Genomic DNA, 23,538 nt, shown 5'->3' with positions numbered 1-23,538 from the left:
TAGATCTTCTTGATTGTTTCCAGTTTCTAGTTATAAATAATAATTCAAGGAGCAAATTTGCATATAACTTTTTTACAGTGTCTGTGATTGTGATGGATTTATAAAAGTGGGAGTTCATGGTATTTTTTTAAGATTTTGACATATCTGTCACCTCATCAGTTATTAACAAAACTATTAAACATCCATTGTCATTATTTTCCAATTTTATGTAGTGGGTAAGATGAACAAGTTGGAAAGAAAACCTTTTATAATCTACATAGTCAATCTTTTAAAATAGGTGTTATTGAACTAAATAAATACTCTGGATGTTGAGTGAACAGGTGTACATTTTTTCTGCTTTGAATATGGAACCCCTCATGTACCATTCATGCACTAAATTGACTAAGCTGTGTTCTACATTGCAGAACAACCTGTCAGTTCAGAGAAAATAATCACTCAAAACAGTTATTTGGTGTCAGGTAGGAAAGAATTTTCTCTTTTCAACAGGGTTTGTTGCTGTCGTGTAGCTCAGACTAGAAAGAACATTTATTCCAGAAATATTACCCTTCCTGGAAAACTGTACCATTCACCTGGCTTGGAACACCAATGAAAGGCCATATGAGAGAATGATGAAGAGGAAATGAACACTGGGATTAAATGGAGTGAAAGAGACCTGGTTATTTTTTTCAGCATGTCATTAATAAACTTTGATTTTCCAGAAACATTTTGTATAGACAACCAGTGCCGAACATAAAATGCAGCAGTAAGATATGTAGAAATGAAAGATGGGAAATTGTGGTATTTCACAATATCCCTAAGGTACTTTTAAGCACGTTCTGATATGCAACACCTTAAATAACTATTTTTGCATTAAAAATTATTTAATCACTTAAGATGTGGCTAATAATTTGGAGCAGGTGGTTCATGTCTGTGTGCTGTTTTCTGCTCAGTGCCGGAAAGCTGACCTCTTTTCTGAATCACTAGGGTGCTCCCCATTCAGACCTTTATTATCAAAAACATTGAACCAAGGTTTTTTTTCAGGTTACATTGCCCCTGGGTGGAGATGAATCTAATGCTAAATCTACATAAAGCTGCAAGTAGAGATAGGTTAGGATCAAATTATCAGGTGCTAGTGGAAATTTAATCTTTACAGGCAAAAAAAAAAAAAAAAGTGATCTTCTACATGGGAGCTCCTTGCCTGCACTGTGATTGTTGATAATTCCTCAGCATTAATGACTGGAGCCCTGAAGGGCAAAAGGAGTCATGTGCATATGGCTAGATTAATGCGTGTTGGAAAAAGCCAGGGGTGATGCAGAAGAAATCTATGTGTTAAAAACTCGTCAGTGTCTATGGTTTAGCATCTGAATGTGTTGCTTTTAACTTTGGCCTGAAAGTATAACCTAGCATTTACCCAGAAAATTTGGAAACAGAACATCTTTCCCCGATCCTGCCTTCCACTCCTCTCCTCCTTTATTGAGGCGATAAGGGGAACATCGACGGTGACGGTGAGCAAGCGGTCAAAGGATGTCATCCCCCAAAGGAGAACTGAGGGAGCGTTGGAAGCTAAAGGTCAAAGGCCACAGATATGGGCATACCTAACTTTACAATTTAGCTCTCTCTGTTCTACAATTCACTATTCAAAGGTTTTACAGCAAAAATTAGGAAGAACCCAAGCACTTTCCATAAACATCCACAGATACTATCACTTATATGTGGAATCTAGAAAAATGATACAGATGAACTTATTTGCAAAGCGGAAATGGAGACACAGACGTAAAGAACAAATGTATGGACACCAAGAGGGGAACCGGGAGTGTGGGATGAATTGGGAGATGGGGATTGACACATATACACTGTTGATACTATGTATAAAATAGATAACTAATGAGAACCTACTGTATAGCACAGGGAACCCTACTCAGTGCTCTGTGGTGACATAAATGGGAAGGAAATCTGAAAGAGGGGATATATGTATACGTATAGCTGATTCACTTTGCTGTACAGCAGAAACTAACACAACATTGTAAAGCAACTATACTCCAATAAAAATGAATTTTAAAAATTGATTAGATTGTATTGATTGTAAAATATCTCAGGATGGGTTAAATTTTAAAATAGTGTAGAGTGATGTGTCCATTATGCTACCTTTTTTGTAAGAAAGAGGAGGAACTATGAATGTGTGTGAGTGTATCTGTGTGTGTGTTCTGTGTGTTTGTGTGTGTGTGTATCTGAGTGTATAAAACAGAGGGATATACACAATGAGGTGAGAATGGGTCGGTGAGTGTGAAAATTGAGGACAACAGAAATTAGAGTCAGAGCAAGACTTTTTAATATATAATTTATTAAATCATTTTGATTTCTAAGCCATAGGGATGAATTACCATTCAAAATAATAAAATTCATTTATAAAAATAAGCTTTATACCAGCTTTAAAATTTGTATTACTCATCTAAAAATAACAGCTTGCCTGAAAAAAGAATTATACAAGATGACATCCTGTGGTTTTTCCCAGAACTACAAATTGAAAAGTCTCTGATTTTTTAAGAATTTTTACCAAGAAAATTCAATATATGGTAGAAGGCAAGAGTTACGATAAATAATTTGAATTTTAAGAGCTCCAATAATTGTCTCCTATGTTTTTTTTCCCCATCCTTCCTCCCCATTGGCCACACAAAATTGTACTTACATTTGTATAAACCACACATTGGCTTAGTAGAAGTACATTACACAGTAAATCAGAAGAAATTTATACATCTACCTCTTGCAAGTACCTTTAGATAATTCACTAACATTTCTGAGCCTTCATTTCTTTGTTTGTAAAGTGAGGATGATTATTCCTCCATCACTGAGTTATTCTCCAACAAGACTTAATGCTATAATATTCAGAAACCTTTTACAAATTTTTAAAGTCCTATGGGAATGAAAATTGAAAATATGGCTATTTTGTTACACAACTGGATGGTAGTTATGCTTCAATCAACCAATTTTAAAAATTGATACAATGTACACATCCCTCTATACACTTTCATCCATTGTAATAGTTAAAAATGCTTGTGCCTGTCATTCTCACTCCATCTACAAAACACTTCCTTATCCTTTGGGCCAAAATAATTTCTTTCCTTCTGTTCTTTAATTAAGTAGTATTTAGTCCAAAAAGTTGTTTCTAATTCATACTGTCTTCTGTATGTGGCCATTTTATTTGCTTAATTAATGAATAGATATTTATGACCATTTACTATTTTAGAACGCTCAGGAATGTTGGGGGAGCACAGAGAGACCATGGCACTCCACTCTCCTTACTTCCCAGCAGATGTGCCCTATCTTTGCATTTCTACAGAGGTTTTGTGCAGTTGACTCGAACCATGCATACAACAGAAAGAAACAGTGGTGCAGATAGATAGTATATTTACCTTTATTTCACTTATGACTTTGGGATATTTTTGCATCTAAAATTCTTAAGCATTCAAAACACTTCCAAGAGTAGCTTTAGAGATACTGTTCAAGAGGAGTTAACTTATTTTCTAATTTCTTTACCCTGTTCCAAAGCTCAGAAATATTTCCTTTCTCAATGATGTAGACCTTCAACCTAAGCAATGTGACCGTGCATGAAAAACAATGTTTTCCTGAAAAAAAAAAAAATGCATATAAAGAAAAATTGCTGTATGTTTGTGTCTTTGAATACAGATTCAGTAAAAGTCATGATAGGAGATATTAAAACAGTAGATTTATAAACCCTCTAACTTAATTATATTAATCGAACTTGAAAGGCTAATTATAGATAATAGAGTTGACTATGTATGTGTGTTTTGTAATGTATGCTCTCCATGCTTTCTTGTGGGAGCCGTAAGCCCAGGTGACTCAAGCCCTCGTGATCCACCTTGGAGCTGAACCCACTGCCTTCTTAAGAGCAAGTCTTTGGCAACAGTGGAACCTATTACAAAAGTTCTTTTTTCATTTAAAAACAGTAATTTATGTTTTAATTTTTCCCAGATTTATTGAGTTATAATTGAGATGTAACATTGTGTAAGTTTAAGGCATACAAGTTGTCGATTTGATACGCTTAAATACAGGGAAATGATTACCGCCATAGTCTTAGCTAACACCTTCATGGTGTCACATAATTACCATTTCTTTTTTGTGGTGAGGACGTTTAAGGTCTATTCTCCAGCAGCTTCCAAGTATGTAATACAGTATTGATAACTATAATCACTATGCTGAACATTTAATCCTCAGAACTTACTCCTCGTATAACTGGGAGTTTGTACCTTTTGATCAACGTCTCCCCTTTTCTGCTACCCTGGCAACCACCATTCTACTCTCTATTTCTCTTGAGTTCAGCTTTTTTAGATTCCACATATAAGTGATATTATACAGCGTTTGTTTTTTATATACTGGCCTACTGTAGATTTTGCTCACCAAATCAGGTTCATTTGATGATCTCTACAATTTTTCGTGGTGCAGTGAATCTGTTTCCCAGATATTCGTGGTCTCATATCATGTATTTTTTTTCACTTTGACAGAAAACTACTGTAGAATGTCTCAATCATTCCCAGTTCCATTGCTAGGCCTAGGTTCTGTAATAGCTTCTGAAAACCATTCCCTATAGGGTACACTGTCTAAAGGGTGCAAAAACCCAAAAATAAAAAGTAAAAATACCTGAGCTATATCCGAAGTGGAATAGGTTTTGCTGGTGAATAATGATTTGTTCAATGAATAATCACTGACATTCCACCTGGGCAGATGGATTTGTAAATCCCTGGGGTGAAAGCAACCCCAGGGTTTTGTATAGAATAGTTTTCTTTTTCGGTAGCTTACCTCTGAGGTAAGCAGGAGAATTCATCAGAGACAGAAGATCGGTGGAATAGAATAATCATGATTGGAAAATCTCTCTCATGGGCATACTTCAGATGTCATTCCCTGAGTCCCAGCAACATCTCCCCTAGAGGGGCCACCCTCGTTCCCAGTTACACATGCCAGAGCCAACTCTCGGAGCCAAGAGAGAGAGGGAGGCTCGGTTGACTTGATCATTCATGATCATACTCGGATCAGAGCCCAAGTGATTGGCTTGCAACTTGATTTCTGCTCAGGGAGTCAGAGCCTTGTCTGGGCCTTCATTATAGCCTCAGGGGAGCAGCACATCTCAGTTTTTCTCATGGGTTTTGAGTGTTCAGCCTTAGAGTAGGGGTGACAGGTCAGACAGCCAAGCATTACATTCAGGCAGGCCTGAGTGAAATGTATATGTGCCCTGAGGAACAAAAATACCTAGAAGCAAAAAGTAGTAGCCTAGCAACTACAGCAGAGGAAAAAGCAGTACAACCACTTTATTTTCTTATTTTTATTTTTTTTAACATCTTTATTGGAGTATAATTGCTTCACAATGGTGTGTTAGTTTCTGCTTTATAACAAAGTGAATCAGCTATACATATACATATATCCCCATATCCCCTCCCTCTTGCGTCTCCCTCCCACCCTCCCTATCCCACCCATCTAGGTGGTCACAAAGCACCAGGCTGATCTCCCTGTGCTATGCGGCTGCTTCCCACTAGCTATCTATTTTACGTTTGGTAGTGTATATATGTCCATGCCACTCTCTCACTTCGTCCCAGCTTACCCTTCCCCCTCCCCGTGTCCATTCTCTATGTCTGCGTCTTTATTCCTGTCCTGCCCCTAGGTTCTTCAGAACCTTATTTTTTTGATTCCATATATATGTGTTAGCATACGGTGTTTGTTTAGTACAACCACTTTAAAGTGAGAGCCGGTTACGGTAGCACATTATAGGAATGGGAACGGCAGGCACGCAAAACACGAGTTTTGCTAGGACTGTGCTTCTGACGACTCAACAGCCCTCTCTCTGTGATGTCACATCAGTCTAATTTAGTTTAGAAGTTCACCAAACAGGGCGATTTTACTGTCTTGCTTTTCACAGTTCACAGCTTCTTGATAGAGTTTAGAATGGTTAACCGTTGCCACTATTAAAGGTATGTTCCTTCATGTTTCTACGGTTCTTTGAACCTTAAGGAAGCTTAATGATACTAGAAAGTATTTATCAACTCAAAAATATAATAAGAAAATATTATTATTGACCTGGAAGTATGCAAACTACCTAACAGTAGACTGTTGTGTTAACACTGTAATTTGGGACAGGAAGAATTTGATGAAATTGCAGGGAGAACCGAGGCACTCAGATGTAATTACTCACTCGGAGATCAGCCACAGCACTGCATCCCTTGCTTGATGGGATGAGTCAGCAGCAAAACTTTCAGCATCAGGAGTTGGTCCGATCTTAAACACGTGTTCTACTTGACAGGATGATGCTCCCTGGGGTTATTAGTCAAGTGTGCCCTGTATTTGAGCTCTCAGTAAGCTTGGTACCGTGAAAGCTATGACGAGGTGAATGGCATGAGTCCTTCCTACTGAACTGAAAACAGAGAAAGCAAGAGAAGGAGGCGGAGAGAGAAATAGAGAGGAAAGAGCCTGAAGGAGACAGAAAGGATTACTTCTAGTACTGGGGACTAACGTTTCTCTTCAAATAAACCAAAGACATTTTGGAAAACTTAGAAGTGTGCAGGGATGGTGATTAATTGATATAAGGGGAAGCTTTGAGTTAGTGTGATGGGCAAGTTTCCATCATGCCCTCCCCACACAGACAGTTCCAGATTTCTCTACTACATGGTCCTATGGGAATGGAATATCAAAGGAAGAATATGATTGAGTTGGAAACACACTCAATATTTAGAAGGCTGCATCTGGCATAATTTGTTGGCTGGGTGTTGTTGTGCACTAAATATATACATTGATTGCCATTTTATACCCTAAATCCTAAAGAGTGGATGGTGGACAAAAAAGCAGTGTTCTCAGTGCTGTGAGAAAGTCACTTAGCACAAAAGTATCAGAAACCATGGCTCATCCACCAGGGAACCCATGGATGGGAAGACATCCTGTGATTGATAAAGGTGAGAAAAATGATGCAGATAAAGAGTCCAGCTGGTAAAGAATCCTGTTAAAGATTTGTGAACATTCAATTATAGAATTGCAGAGATTTTTCTGTTCCTCTTAGAATTTCTGGAATGCCACATACAATTAGAGATTATCCTGTTTTATTCAAACAATAGCACGTTATTCCCCACATAGATTATCTCTATTAGTGTATATGGCTCTTTGTGGCGCAAGTATTGATAGCTTTAAATGTCAAGGGTGTCTCCGACTTGACCAAATCATCACCATTCTTTTGAAATCCCTTCTCTGGCTCACCATCAAATTGTGGTTCCAGTGTGTACTTTGGATTTCAATGATAAGCGTCCTGGCTAAGGATTGGCAGCTTTTCTTTTTTTGTTCCTGTCCTAGAGGAGGTGTTTTTTTTTTTTTTTTTTTTTTTTTGAACAGGTTTCAAATATCACAATTAGGGATTATTCCATTTTAAAGGCCCTATAAAAGCCAATTGGAAAATGCCAGGAAAAAAATGTTCCATTGATGCATGCCAGATTACTTAATAATGAACACACAAAAAGAAGGACACCTGTTTCTTTCCAACCCCCTAATCTATTTATGATTTGGGAAATTTGACAAGAAAACAGAATGTCCAGGCATTAGAGCCTCTGAAATTTCCATATTGGCCTCCTCTGGAAAAAAATAGCTTTGACGGCTGTTGTTTTGGTTAAATCTTATCATATAATGTGGTTACATTGGAAGTGTAAATGGTGCACACTAAGAATTAGGAGGCCTGCGTTCCTGTCCCGGTTCTGTGGGCAGCTCCTCGTGTACCTGGAAGCAGTTCGCTCATTCATACAAGGCAGGTGGCAGGACTGCATGATGCCTGAGAAACTTCCAGGTCAAATAGTCTGTGGTTTTCTCTAAAGCTGGAATTGATTAGATGCTTAATATATTTTCTTAGCTTTACAAATTTGACTTTAGTAAAAGATTGTATATTTGGCTCTGATCTAATAAAGAAAAGTGCAATATGTAAAAGATTAATTTTATATTCTGAGGCAACCCGGTCTGAATATTCCGTCAGAGAACTATATTCCTTCCAAAATCCTTGTTTATGACCAGGGTTCAGGAGGGAGCAATAAGATACTCTCTGATGGAGTAATGCACCTCTTGTCAGTTCAGATATCAGGTGAGGAGGATCTTCTAGGGGAGCAATGGTCAGAACGAAGAGGAAGAGATGGGTGCAAGAAATATTTAGAAATAAATCAGCCAGACTTTGCCGCTGTTGCCACATCTTAGCTCATGTCCAAACCGTCCATCTTGTTTCCTTTTCACCCCCTACATTCTAATCCCCAAACTTCTCCCTCACGAACCCGACACAAGTGACGTCTACCAGCCGGTCCTGCAAACTGCATCTCGGCCACTCCTTGCTCTCACCTGGAGAGGTGTTCAAAGTGGTCTCTTGTTTTCCACCCTGTCTCCATGCTAATTCATTTCCCACACAACAGTGAAATGATCTTTTGAAAAGTATAAGTTAGAACATGTCACACTTCCATTTAAAACTCGAGTCTTTCCCTTTGCACTGTGACATAACATGACCCTATGGCTCACAACACTCCACCCTTACCTTCCTTCTCCTTCTCCGGGAATGTTCTGCCCACACTGTGAATGGCTGGTTTCTTCTGGCTTCATCCAATCTCAGGTGAAATCTCCTTTCTTCAGAGAGGCTTTTCCTGAGCTGCTTACTTTAGGTCCTCCTATCTCAGCGCCCTGTTTATATGCTCCATAGCACTTATTACAACCTGTAAGTAGCTTTAAGGTATTTGTGTTTCTTTTTTATTATTTGCTTGATGACAGCAGAGATCTGCTTGTACTATTCATTGTGGAATATTCTAATGAGTATGTGTTGAATGAATGAATAATTAGATGAACACAATGCACTTCTCAGTTTCGTTACCCGCCCCAAGCACTTTGAAGAATGAGACACAGCAAAATTTCAGTAAGAAAAGGTGATTGCAAAAACGCTGGAGCATTTAGGTTATTCCAAGTGGCAGATTATGGACAGTGGGGGACGGGGATGGGCAGCACAGAAACACTGGCTGCCAGGCTGCTGCAGGCGTGCTAAGGAGAAGAAGGAAAAGGAAGGTGGAAATAACATCTGGACATGGGCAACAAGCTCGCCCTCCACTCCTCTGCTTCTCCAGGGACCTTCTTCTTTCCATTTGTCATTCTTGTGCTGCCATATCTTCCTGCCTCAATTAATTTTTTTCATTCATTTTGTGGCCCTTTTCCTGCTTTGTTTTTGCCATCTCTAACCCAGGGATGTCCGCACGCTCCTTCCTTGTGGCTTATCTTTGCTGGAGCTGTTTTTTACTGGTTTGTTCACCATCCACTGTGGTGATGGTCAGACTATTGTTAATTCTTGAGAATTGATTTTTTTTTTTAATCAGGTACCTAGAGTCAAAATGTTCACTCAGTTTCTGAAAAGTTGCTCTTCAAACAACTTGTTCTAGGAAGCCTTATGTTCTTCCTCATTGCTGTGAAAAGGAAAACTATAGAATTCTTTCACAGAATGATTATAACTAATGGTTCTCTGGCAAGACAGTTGAATGTAGTCGATGGATTGTAAATTAAGTGATTCCTTTCATCAGGCATAAGAAAAGGGGCTCCATATCATAGAGTATACCTGGATCGTTTCCTCAGATGGAGGACACGTGTTGTCAAAGTTTCATGGTTAAATTTAGAAGGACATGAATATGTCCAAATTTAAGGAAGCAAAATTTAAAATGTAAAACACCTAATTTCTTTTGTTTGGGTTATTAAGTCCCATGACAAATGGAATGTGTCTCTCATGAATTTAGCTTGCTAAATGTGCACTTGCTTATGTGTACTGGGGAAATCCGATTTTGTATATACCCGGGCATTTTTATGTTAAAAATAATTTTTCAGAATAACTAAGCTTCATGCTCTACATGGAAAAAACGAGAATTGCTCTGTAAGAGGTTTTTGCTTTTCCACACCTGGGTGTTTCATTTCTGTATTTCTATTCTTGGGTGGCATCTGACTGCAAATCCAGCGCTTTTTGCGGCCCAGGAAGGTGTCCTCTCACCTCCGTCCTCTGGTCACCCTCCAGCTGCTGCAGTGGGAGAGCTCCTGGTGGCATGGGTACTGGCTTGTCCTTTTACTTCTGTAACTATTCCTGATGACCGCAGAGCACTGAATGTCTTCTCATATGTCATCCTGTCTGGCATTCGTTCTATAAAGGGTGGATGAAATAGCAGCTACTGACGTTTGCTCTGGACTAAAGGAGGGGAGAGTAAGCGTCTTGTTTTCTGGGTAGCAGGTAGGTTTTCAGAAGGTTTCCCTGAATTCTCTTTCAAAACCAAATTTGTATTTTGCTTTCGGTTTTTTAACATTTTTCCATCAAAAAAGAGAAGGAGATCTGTAGCTTTGAAAGCTACATTAAAAAAAATCTGGTTACAGCACATATGGCAACAAAATGCTTAGCACTTGTTGAACTAAAACTGGCAAATGCTCCTGGGTTATAACTAAGTGTGATGACAGTGATGTGACTGGGAGACTTCTTCCAAAGAACATGCAGATCGTCAGGCAGAGGGACAGAAATCAGTTACTGGAGATCAGGTGCCCACTTTAAACCTAACCGCTGTGTGTGTTTCTGGAATTTTAATCTTAACATTCCGATTTTCATTTTCTATTCTTGTAAACTTTTACTTTTCAGATAGATTTTTATTTTCCAGGAAGTTTATATCTTGTTGATACAGGCATTAACTTTCACATCTCCTCCTTTATCTTCATCAGCAGCGTGGAAATCACATAAGAATGCAGCTGTCATTTATGGAACATCTTCTGTGTGACGAGCACTTTATTTTTATTTTTTTTATTTTTGGCTGTGTTGGGTCTTCGTTTCTATGCGAGGGCTTTCTCTAGTTGTGGCAAGCGGGGGCCACTCTTCATCGCGGTGCGCGGGCCTCTCACCATCGCGGCCTCTCTTGTTGCAGAGCACAGGCTCCAGACGTGCAGGCTCAGTAGTTGTGGCTCACGGGCCCAGTTGCTCCGCGGCATGTGGGATCTTCCCAGACCAGGGCTCGAACCCGTGTCCCCTGCATTGGCAGGCAGATTCCCAACCACTGCGCCACCAGGGAAGCCCCTGACGAGCACTTTAGATGCATTTGCTCATTTAATCCTCACTTCAGCCTCCCCACTTTACAGATTAGGACTTAACAGACTAAGAATTATGAAATCCCAAGGGACCATGGGGCTTTAAAATGGCAAGGTGGGGATTTTAAACCAAGGCTATGGGAGATCTGATTTACGAAGTATACTCCACTAAGCAGCTACCATTTGCATGGCTCTCTGCTGTCAAAGAAGATGTAAGTGATAATGTTCACTGATCTTGGGACAGGTTTGTAATCTAACTGAATAGAATGATTATCTGCATTAAAAGAAAAACAGTTCAAGATACTAATTTAAACATAGATGGCTAGTATAGACCAGAGCTCCCCAACTTTTTCATATTGGGGCACACAGAGAATCAATGAGGCTGGTTCAGAAGGAAGTGACTGGCCCATGGGCTTCAGTCCTTCCAGGCTACTCCCCACTGCCCTGAAGGTGGAGGGAGCAATGCATTGGCACCCTTTGGACCTATTTCCTAACTGATGGCTGACAATTTTATATTATAGACCATAGCTGCCATAGGAATTGAAGGAGGGAGGGCTGGAAGGAACAGGTGTTTTTATGATACAGGTGGGTTTATGAAATAACAATGGGATTCAGACAAGAGGACAGTCGTGAGGAGAATAAACAGGCAGGAGGAATAAGTTGGTGAACCTGCAGATGACGTGCCCACAGTACAGAGAATAGGAAAGGCAGGGTAGCTGCAGACTACTTCCTGCAGACAAAGCACTGTGCTTTACAGGGAGAATAGATACATCCAGAGATATGATTTTTATCCCCTGTTAGGAAAGCGAATAAATGTACAGGGTGGTAGTTGAATTGAGGTAAGAAGATGAGGAGGTCAAATTTATGCAGGCTGATTTTTGAAATCATGGCTTCACATTTAGGTGTTAGTGGTTAAAGACAAAAAGGGACATGGGATTGAAAATAATGAAAGTTTTGAAAAGAAGAGCCTCCACTCCAGTATGTCAGTGTAGAGAAAGAAATTATATGTGATCTGTAGACAAACTCCCATCTTTCTCCAGAGAATAGAGGGTAAGTTTGTGTATTTAATGGACATTTAAATAGTAGTTTTCTATTTTCCAGGCATGGTTTTAAGTGCTTTATCAATATTGAGTCATCAAATCCTTATAACTTCCTCCAGGGGAGTTTTTTTTAAATTGTGTGTGTATGTGTATGTATATATATATATATATATATATATATATATATATATAGCATAAATTTACCCTCTATGTTACTCAGGTTCTCTAGAGCAGTGGTCCCCAACCTTTTTGGCACCAGATACTGGTTTCGTGGAAGACAATTTTTCCACGGATCTGGGGGGCGGAGGGATGGTTTCCAGATGATTCAAGCACATTACGTTTATTGTGCACTTTATTTCTATTATTATTACATTGCAATATATAATGAAATAATTATACAACTCACCATAATGCAGAATCCGTGGGAGCCCTGAGCTTGTTTTCCTGCAACTAGATGGTCCCATCTGGGGGTGATGGGAGACAGTGACCCGAAGTGGGTTGCTTATGTCCATCTACTCCGTGATCTCGTTTTGGTCGCTGTCACTGCAGAAAACCCTGCTTCACAAAGACGGGATGCTGGAAATGGAAGCAGGCTTTTCAGGGCTTTTGTGGCAATCTCAGGCTATTCCGCCTTGACTTTAAGCCGGAACGTAAGGAGATTTGAAGTTGTCTCAGACATACTTTTAAGGCCACCGTCAGTTGCGATCTCAAGCAGTTGATCCTCTTCTAGCACGGACAAAGTCGATTCACCTGGTTTATTCACAAATGGGTCGTGGATCCATTCCTTCCCAGTTCAGGGGTCTTTTGTGGTTGGGAAGTAATGCTCAAACTCTTTTGAAAGCTGAGATAGGTGATCGTGCACCAGCTGGGAGAAAGAAGGCCCTGGCTCAGTCTCTTTCAAAATCTCTGCTAATGTTTGAAACATGGCAAAAATCCCAATGTTCACTCGTCCCCCGCATAATTCCAGTTTGGCTTTGAATGCAGCCACTTTATCTGCGGACTTGAACACAGTTGTCGTTCCCCCCTGAAGCGACAGATTGAGTTCGTTGAGCAGGTTGAATATGTCACACAAGTAAGCAAGTTTTGCGACCCCTTCTGTGTCACTGAAATGTGCTGCCAGTGGTGACTGTTTTTCTAAAAGAAATCTGTGGCGCGGCTCTTGTAACTCAAAAACTCTGGCCAGTGACCTACCTTTAGAAAGCCATCTCACTTCTGTGTATAAGAGAAGACGTGTGTGCTCTGTGTCCATCTCCTCACAGAGCTGCGCAAACAGATGTGAGTTAAGGGCATGTACTTTAACGTGGTTGATGATTTTAATCACATCCTGCAAAACGTTAAGTTCAGGTGACATTTTTCGGCCTGCCAACATTTCTCTATGGATGACACAGTGCGTAGACTCACATTCAGAAGCTACTCTTTGACCCAATTAGTGAAACCACAAAGCTGTCCATTCAGGCAGCCGCTCTGTCTGTGTATATACCGACACAAAATGACCAATTCAGTTTTCCTGATATGTAATCATTCAAAGACTTGAATAGTTATGCAGCTGTGGTGTTGGTTGGCAACAAAAGTGCACATAACATATCGTCACGCACATCCTCCTGAAAAAATACATAGCATAAAAACAAGCACTGTTGCCTTGTTGTCAACATCGCTAGACTCGTCAACCTGGATTGCGTACCACGGTGACTCATTAATCCTCTCTAACAATTGTGCCTCAATAGCCTCTGCTATTTCATCAATTCGTCTAGTTATGGTGCTACCCAAAAGTGGAACACGTGCCACCTTTTGAACTTCAGCCTCTCCTAAAAGTTCACGACAAATGTCCTTAGCAGCAGGCAGGATCAACTCTTCAGCAATAGTAAAGGGCTTCTTAGCTTTAGCAATGTGGTTAGCTACTAAGAAGGATGCTCTCAGTGCAGACACATTTGATGAAGTGATGGCCTTCAATAATTGCTTCAGTTCTTCGTGTTCACGTTTTTTTCTTGTGAAAAACTCCAAAGGTTTGTCTTTTAATGCAGGGTGCTTGGTCTCCATGTGGCGAAGCAGTTTTTTGAAGGTTTCATGGCTTCGCTGGATAGCTGGTCGCCACATATTATACAAAGTGGGCTTGGAGAACATGAATCATCTGTTGCAATGAACCTGTAATTTAAGTAGGACTCTTGGTATTTTCTTTTAAATGCAGCTTTCTTTTTGTTGGGAGTCTTAGAATCTTTTGCTGTCTCATCATTGGGTCTTTCCCCCTTTTCAAAGAAGCTCTCCAGTGATGTTTGTATTTTACTCCTTTCAGCTAGGGTTAGCTTGTGGGCTTACCAAAACTGTGACTGAGACAAGTGCACAGTGCGGGAAAGAGGCTTGGACGGAAGTGATAAATAAAATAATGGGCAGACCACACGCAGACCAAAATAAGTGTCAGATTCTGACTTGAAGCCTGCCACCAGCTGCAGCTGTACAACTGAAGTACATCAACTCACCTGCCACTAAAAAGCCTGCCACCAGATGCAGCTTAATTGTCACTTGCCACGCACTGATAGGGTTTTGATATGAGCCTGCAAGCAGTTGATTTATTATGGTCTCTGTGTAGTCAAACCTCTCTGCTAATGATAATCTGTATTTGCAGCCTCTCCCTCGTGCTAGCCTCACCGCCTCAGCTCCACCTCAGATCATCAGGCATTAGATTCCCATAAGGAGCGCGCGACCTAGATCCCTCACATGCACAGTTCACGGTAGGCTTCACGCTCCTATGAGAATCTAATGCCGCCGCTGATCTGACAGGAGGCGGAGCTCAGGTGGTAATGCAAGCGATGGGGAGCGGCTGTAAATACAGATGAAGATTCACTCACTTGCCGGCTGCTCACCTCCCGCTGTGCGACCTGGTTCCTAACAGGCCACAGACTGGTACCGGTCCGTGGCCTGGGGGTTGGGGACCCCTGCTCCAGAGAAGCAGAACCAAATGTATATACACATGCATACATATACATGGAAAGAGAGAGAGAGAGGGATTGGTTGATTATAAGGAATTGGCTCACACAGTTGTGGAGGCTGATAAGTCCCAAGGTCTGCATTTAGCAAGGTGGGGACCCAGGAGAGTCGATGGATGGCGTAGTTCCATTCTGAGTCCGAAGGCCTGAGAACCAGGAGAGGTGATGGGATAAGTTCCAGTCTGAAAGCTAGCAGGCTAGAGACCCAAGGAGAACCTATATTTCAGCCTGAGTCCGAAGGCCAGAAAAGACAAGTTTCCCAGCTCAGGAGACAGGTGGAGCTCCCTCTTACTCAGCCCTTTTGTTCCCCTCGGTTTTCAGGAGACTGGTTGAAGCCCACCCATATCAGGGAGGGTAATCTGCTTTATCCGGTCTATTGGTTCAAATGTTATTCTCATCCAAACACCCTCACAAACACACCCAGAATGCTGTTCGACCAAATCTCTGTGCATCCGTGGTCCAGCGAAGCTGACACTTAAAATTAACTATCACTCCCTCTTAACAATGATTAACTATACGTTACAGTGTTGTAAACTATATGGACATTTTTGTACAACAGATCTCTGTACGTATCTGGTGATTGATACTGGCTGTTGGTAGGGACCTTAGCTGAAGTTGTTGGCCAGAACAGTCTGTGAGAGACTGTGGCCTCTCCATGTGGCCTGGGCTTCTTTGCAATATGGTAGATGGATTCCAAGGGCAAGAATCTCAAGAGAGAGCAGCCCCTGGAAGCTGTGCCGCCTTTTAATGCCTGATCTCAGAACCCATGCAGCCTCACTTCCAACACATTCTATTCATCAAAAGAAGATACTACAGTCAGTCCCTAGTTAGAGGGAGAGAAATTACACTTACCCTTTTGGATGGGGGAACTGTCAAAGAATATGTAGACTCATTTTTAAACAATATGAAATGGCCATTAAGGAGAGTACAAAGTTGCACAAAAAGCAGTAGTCTGATGTTTCAGTGTAGACAATGAGGTCCATGAAAAAACGCCCATCCTTCTGTAGAGAAAAATAGGGGATTTTATTATTATTGACTAAATATTTTTTTCTCTGTTTACAGGTATGGTTCTAAGTGCTTTACAAATTTTGTTCAACAGATCTTCATAAAACCTTGAGTTAGGTTCTGTGATTATTCCCATTTTAAAGATATGGAAAGTAAGGCAAGGGTGGTTAAGTAAATTGTCCAGGGTTATACAGCTAGTAAGTGAGAGAACCAGGACTCAAACCTGTAAGATTTGGCTCCAGATTCTAGGTTTTTAAATCACATCATTATTTTGCCTCTGCCAATAGTCACAGACTGGGTTAGAGAGGGGGTAAGATGGCCATGTGATTGTCCTTAGTGAGCCAGTGGAATGAAATGAACCGCCTCTGTTTATTTATTTATTTATTTTGTTTTGGACTTCTTTCTCTTAAAAAAAAATACAAATTAAACTAGCGTGAAGTTTTTCCATTTTACTACTAGTTCTGGTTTTGTTGCAAATCTATTCTACTTTTGCTATCTAATTCATTACATCTACATTCTTTTCATTATTCATTTCTTTCTTCTTCCTTTGGGTTACCTGTATGATTATTTTCCAGCCTTTGGAATCACATGCTTACCTTATTTGTTTATAACCTTTCTTATATTCCACAAATCCATTCAAGCTAACAAATTTCTAAGACCAGTGTGGTTGAATTGCTAATGTTTAATATGCGGTATTCTTGCCGTTGTTCACATCTAAATAGTTTGTAAGTACATTCTGGTTTTCTCTTGGCTCTCTTTTTTGTTGATACACCTCAAAAACCTCCACATTATAGGCCCTAGAGAAACTCCCCAGGTACAGTAGGCTAATTATAATAAGAGTTAGCCTCCAGAGTAACAAAGAGGAAATTATCTCCGGTTACATATGGACTAGGGAAGAGCAAAAGTGCCCTTGTTAATTCAGCGAAGTTAGACTGTTATGAAATAAAAACATACCAAGCCTATTAAGTTATTTCACTTTCAGGATAAACAAACTTTATTTTAAAGAAATCCAAATCACTAGTGCCTCAGAGAAGCGTCATAACGGAGAAAATATGAACTAACCAACCAACTGACTATTCAGCTTGGGAATGAAATTTGTGTTAAGAAATTAACAGTTTTAACTTGGATTTTGTTTTTATTTATCACTAAACATACTTTAAATGTTTCTTCTCAAAACATGTTAAGAAATATAAAATGGATAAGAATATAGAGAATATTTTCTTGGGGAATAGTAGATCCACGTCTACTGCTTAATTTGGTCATTGCAAACATTAGTGCCATTTGTCATAGTTATAGTGGTAGCAAGGATTACAAAATATTCATCTTGGTGCTTTTTATTGTACATGTGAGTTTAGGTAGTAGAAAACACATTGTTTCTCAAATTGTGCCTTTTGCCTGCAGCACAGATCTGAGTGAAGAATTATGTTCTTTAGGGTAAGTCAGGAAATCTATCAGAGATCTGACTACTGAATATTAAAAGTCAAACATCTCCAGGTTTGTGTCCCGCGATGGATTATGATTTGAATGATACAGCCCGGCTGGAACTACATGTGTTTTTGGAAGGAATTAACTGGTGCAGGAGAGGGGACATTAGCTTCTCAGCACGGGAACAGGTTGCCTGATAGATAACGTTTCAACAAATGTTTTCTTCAGCTAGTATGTTTCACTGTGTGGACGGGATGTTTTCCAGCAGCAATGACTCCATCCTGCTCTGCTTAATCCGAAACACCCCTGTCTAGCTCTCTGGAAACACACCATATGGGGAAAGAAGCCATATTTTCAACCGGTAGAACAGTACAGTGTCATAGGCACATAGATGGAAATTTCTAAGAAAGGCCAAGTTAGGATTCTTCCCTTCTTAGGAATAGAGTCTTATTTCCTTTAGCAAATCATTTTTTATGAAACCCATAAATAATAACCATAGCAAAAGCTAATAGAAAGAATTATGAAAAACAAAAGTATTATGATATACCATTAAGGAAATAGGCCTAATTAATTATTGTAGAGTCTGTTATAAATCTGCACAGCCAAGTCCTGAATCAGTTAACAGGGAGGTGGGAGATGTCTTTACTTCGTTAGAGACAGTTGGCCGTGACACCCAGTTAGGCTGAAAAGGGAGCGGGAGATGCGTTACATCCTTAGTGCTGTGAGCCACAAGAGCTTAAACTATTTTGCTGGAAGAGAAGCACATCAAGGTCTTAGAATTTTGATTTAAAGAAAACGCAGAATGCTATTAGAAGTGATTATAGGAACCCAAGTCCTTATCTAAATGGAAGTCATGCTTTGACCAACACTTTCTTTAAATCTGCTTTAGAGTATACTGTTTAAAAAATGATAATATGCATGTAAAGTGTTTAGCATAAGATCTGGCACATAATAAGCATTCAGAAACAGAAGGCCATCATCATTATTATGTGTAGAATTATCATTATCTCATGGCTTATGGGACCACTGAAGAGGGAAATGCTGGTGTCAGCTCCATACCGGAACTCAGCCATGATATTAAGGACGCAGCAGAGTTTCAAAATAATCATACCATAGTTTACTGTCACCAGGTAACTGGGAAGTAGCACAGATATTTTTCTTAGATAAATTTCATGCCGAGACTTAATTTTTTTAAATCAAAATATTGTGGAATATTAATGAGGCAACTTGCCATATTCTGCCTCTTTTCTCATCCCATGCTTTACTCCCAGTCTTAATCAGAGAGAATAATTTTCCTATCTGTCTTTTCAATGAAATCTTCCAAAAGAATATCAAACATGTAAACTAGCATGCACCCTAGACTTTTTCTGAAATCAGCAATGTTTTGTTCAGATATGTTTCCCAAGAAATGAAAAACCCACTAATTCAGGTTGGAATTGCATTGCTTTGAGTATTTTCATTTTGATTCTGAGTCTTCTAAAATGTCTAATCATACAAATGAGAAAATTTTTTTTCTTAATTCCTTAGAAAGAAAAACAAACTACTGAAATCTAAATGTGGATAGAAAAGATGAGCAAATAATTATTTGGATTAGGGAACACCAATTTAAAATGTAGCCTCTCAGTTCCCCTAAACAGCAAAAAGCAGTTTTAATGTGCTTGCATTTGGATGAAGGGGGGTGGGTGGTGGGGAGGGAGGGGGAAAGGGAGGACGGGGAGGGGAGGAGGGAGGTTGGCAAGAATGCAGTTATCTGGAGTACAATCATTTCTGATCTAAAGGTCACTGTTTTAAGATGTTTGGGGGAGGAGTTATATCAGTATTTTAACTTTTGCTTGTTTGGATGCTTTTATGATGGCTTAGACATTTTAGCTACATGATTCACTTTTGTCTTCAAATATGGTTAGAGGACAAATTTTTTCTGGAAGATTTGGAATTGAGAATGACTTATTCCTCAGTTAAAACTAAAATCTTTGAGTTAAAACACAGCCTCCTGCATGTGGCCCCTGCGTGTCACCTTTAGCTAGCCTCCTCCCACTCCAAGGCAGTATAATGGAACAATCTTCCAGTGCTCAGTTGACAAAATGTAAGTCATCAGAGTGTCAAAACGTGCAAAAAGCATGGCATTTTCAAAATAGATAACTATTCCCCAGAATCCTGTTGGCCTTTGGAGTAACAGATGGAAACATAGAAAATGGAGCCGCATACATGCAAACTGTGGTTCACTGGTCAGCCCCACCGTAGTCAAAGGATCTCTATCTTAATCCTTACTTTCTTCTTCTATTTAGTTTTCATGGTCAGATTTTCAATTGACTCTTTGTTAACGTGTCCATTAATGATCTGTTATTAAAAGGAGAGGAGTATGCTTTTTACATGATATAGTTTAATCCATTTTTAAATTTTTGATACATGTTGGCATTTTTAAAAAAAACCCTGTATCACTGATTTCAGACTGTGATATTTGCATGGTTACGACTTTAGTCTTTCACATGAGCAATAGTAACTCATTACTGCTTCAAAGTTATAAAAAAGAACCCCTCATAGTTGGCCAACTTTTCTGACCAACCTGAAAGTAAGTGCTTACATTTGAACAGTTTTGAAGAGAGCATGGTAATCTTTCTTCTTGAAAAATGAACTGGTGCCTCTGTAGATTTTTGACTAACTGAGAATGGAGTTATTGGCCCATAAGTCACCTAGAAAATGTGAATAGAAAGTGCACTTTAATTAGAAATTCTTTGGCAATACCATTTCGGTAGCATTTAAATTTCACAACTAATTATTAAGTTGCAAATATATGCTAGGAAAAAAGGAAAATGATCATTTGGATCAATTTTATAATTGCTTTATAAAACAATCAAGGAGGCTTTTTTTTCTTTTTAAGAAAGCTCATTAAGGAATTATTTTGAACTTACCAAAATTTCTCTTCACAGACAGGACTATAATCAAGAATCTGTATTAGGAGAGCTGCTAAAACTATCCTGTCCCTTCATTCTCTTACTAGGTCTCTTTGCCAAGTCATTTGCAGGGAATGAGATTTGCTACCTAATTAGTAAAGAAGATGAGTTATGAAACATGTGTATGTTGTTAAACTTCTAATAAATATGAGCACAGAGAATCACGTGCTCTCGTGTGTTTACACGTTCTGGTACTGCTAGGCTATCAGGGACATCAGTGAGATGGATGGATACCCGAGAAAACTTGCAGCTATAAGGGCCTGAATTGCAAAGCTAGATACCAAGGAATAATTTAATGATTGAACCTTTTCTAGAATCACATTAAATATTAAGTGAAATCTTTAAATATTCCTCAAATATTTAAAGGTAAACTAGAGTACAGTTGGCAGTACATTGTATAACATTTAAGGAAAATAGGAAAGTGTTAGTAAGCCATGCCATCATGATATAAACACCTGCATTATAGATCATTATAGTTTTTTAGTTAAAATGTGAGTGCTAGCTGTGTTTGAGTTAATCTAGGAAATCACTCTGGAGGCTAACTAAAATAATTCTTTCCGGAAGGGGACAGAGACGTGTTGGAAAGGAGTTTGGGTGTATAAATTTACAAAGTCATTTCATCTCTCTAGACGTCACTTCCTCAACCGAAAATGAAAAAAAAAAAAAATGGGTAAAGTAATTTATAAGATTGCTTTATGTTCCCAAGTTTGTATTTCTGTATCATAGAGGGAATTCATTCATTAGAATCCATCTTCCCTCTCCCCATCCTGGTTGGCACCTTCCCAGCTCAGCTCACCATGATCTCCAGCCTGGAATAGTGAATTAACCTTCTCATGGATCTTGTCAGTCTTGAGGAAGAGGGAGGGGGCGGGCTTGGGAGGGAGCCTGTGTATTCTGGGGAGGGAATGACAGGTTAAATTTGACATGCACTTCAGCCACCCAATAAATAATGTTGTCTTGGCAACTGAATATATGAAGGTGGTGTTCAAGGGCAAAGTGCAGAAATAGAGGTATATATTTGGGAAACTTTGGTCTATAAATTGATTTAAAACTGTGAGACTGACTTATTATCGATAAGGTCAGTATAGACATTTAAGGACTAAGCCTTGTGTTACCTAAATATTTAGACACTGGAAGATAAGAGAATTCAGGGTAAAAGAGAGTATGAAATTGTTGCAATGATGAAGGCAGAAAACCAAGAGTGATTGGTGCCCATAATATAAATTTAGACAAAATGGAAATCATACACGTACGAAAAATTGGGATTGTGTGTGTGTGTGTGTTTGTGTGTGTGTGTGTGTCCTCATAAAGAAATTTGGAAAGATATCAAAATGTTAACAATAGTTATCACCATGTAGGTGATAGAACATAGAGTTTTGGATACATTTTACCTGATTTTTTTATTCAGAACCATATTGATTGATTTTTAAAAATAATTGTACATTATTTTACAATTAGTGCAAAAGCTCCTTTCATTAAAAAAAAAATCAGGCAGGCTTCTCATAGACTCAGTCTCAGGATACATTTCTATTCTTATTTCTCACTGTGCTGAATTACCTAACGTTGACTATTTTTCTTTTGTAAGCTTTTGTAGTTTTTTTTCCCTAGAAGCAAGCCATTTCCACAGTTCAATACCTTTTATGTTACCTCTATTATTTATAAGAACAAAAGCCCTGGAAAGAAAGAATTTTCATGAGTGTAAGATTGATAGTCTCAGCTGGAACTTAATGTACACACTAAAACTCATGCATTTTCACTTATGTAAGGAAAGGTTTGGAATGAATGATGTGGTAGATGAGATGCTAGATAGGAGAATATACTGTACACATTTCCCAAATCTTGTACCAAAAGCATAATTTAAGCCATCTTTGCCTTAATTCACCTTGTCTACATGTGCAGGAGTGCCATGAGTATGTATGAATGTGTGAGTACGTGTGCTTGTGTGTGCATTAGTTATGCAAGTCTCCAAGCATTAAGGCGCTAACATGCTGCTTTATGCTTGTATCTTTGACAATAAGTAGACTTTTTCAAGGACTTACTTGAAGAATCTGTTCACATAATCTACAAGAGCACTTCTGTTATTCTCAGAGAGCAAATATGAAAAATAGCCCCTCAATAGATGAAAAATATCATTTAAGGTTTATCTCAATTTTAATATAGATTGAAATATGTCAAGCAAATGCCAAATTGAAGCAGGACAGACAGAGGCACCTACCTAGAAAAGCAAATTACCGTTGTGATTTTAAGCGATGTGAGTTGACTTCAAAAAGTTCAGCTGCTGACTATTTACAATAGCCAAGACATGGAAGCAACCTAAATGTCCATTGACAGATGAATGGGTAAAGAAGATGTCATATATATATATATATATATATATATATATATATATATATACACACACACACACATACACATATATATATATATACACCACACACATATACACACACAATGAAATATTACTCAGCCATAAAAAGAATGAAATAATGCCATTTGTATTATTAATGCCACAAAGTGACTGACTATATATTTCACTACTCAAATTCATGCAAATAATCTATTATTCATGAATTAACTCATCAAATATTTATCAAATGTCTGAATTCCCAAGCAATAAAGTAAGGGATAGGGTGTTCAGAGGAGAATTGACATAGTAAGACTTGGCACTTTTGCTCTGTCATGCCAACAGCCATATGGAAGATGGCAAGAACCAGATTCTGGAGACTGCTCAGATGCAGGAGATGAAGAGGGTTTATGGGAGTTGGGATGGTGAGGTAGGGACGGTTTGTAGAAACAAATAGGAATAGGAATATAGGAATAAGCATCCAGTTAATTGGATATTGAAGGAGGGTAGGAAAGGAGTCAAGATTGACTCATATTTCTAGAATAGTTGACTTTGTAATGCTGCTAAGGAGAGAAAGTTCCAGAAGAACAGATGTTGAGTATTTGATTGCCATATTGTGCATGAGGTGTGCACTTGGTAGCTAGATATGCCATCAGAATCTCAGAGGGCTGGTAAGAAGATAGTGGCATGGGGATATCAATGTGCAA

At 39.0% G+C, this 23,538-nt stretch overlaps 1 protein-coding gene across 2 annotated transcripts in view; it reads left to right on the top strand.

The window, feature by feature from the left end:
- NALF1 (NALCN channel auxiliary factor 1) overlaps nt 1-23,538 on the top strand; it is a 592,162-nt gene that overhangs the window by 222,970 nt on the left and 345,654 nt on the right. The gene's annotated exons all lie outside the window — the stretch shown is intronic.

The sequence above is a fragment of the Balaenoptera borealis genome (genome assembly GCF_965194805.1).
Source record: "Balaenoptera borealis genome assembly, chromosome: 18".
Classification (NCBI taxonomy): domain Eukaryota; kingdom Metazoa; phylum Chordata; class Mammalia; order Artiodactyla; family Balaenopteridae; genus Balaenoptera; species Balaenoptera borealis.
Note: the sequence above shows the minus strand (reverse complement) of the source record. Positions and strands in the feature narration are given on the sequence as shown.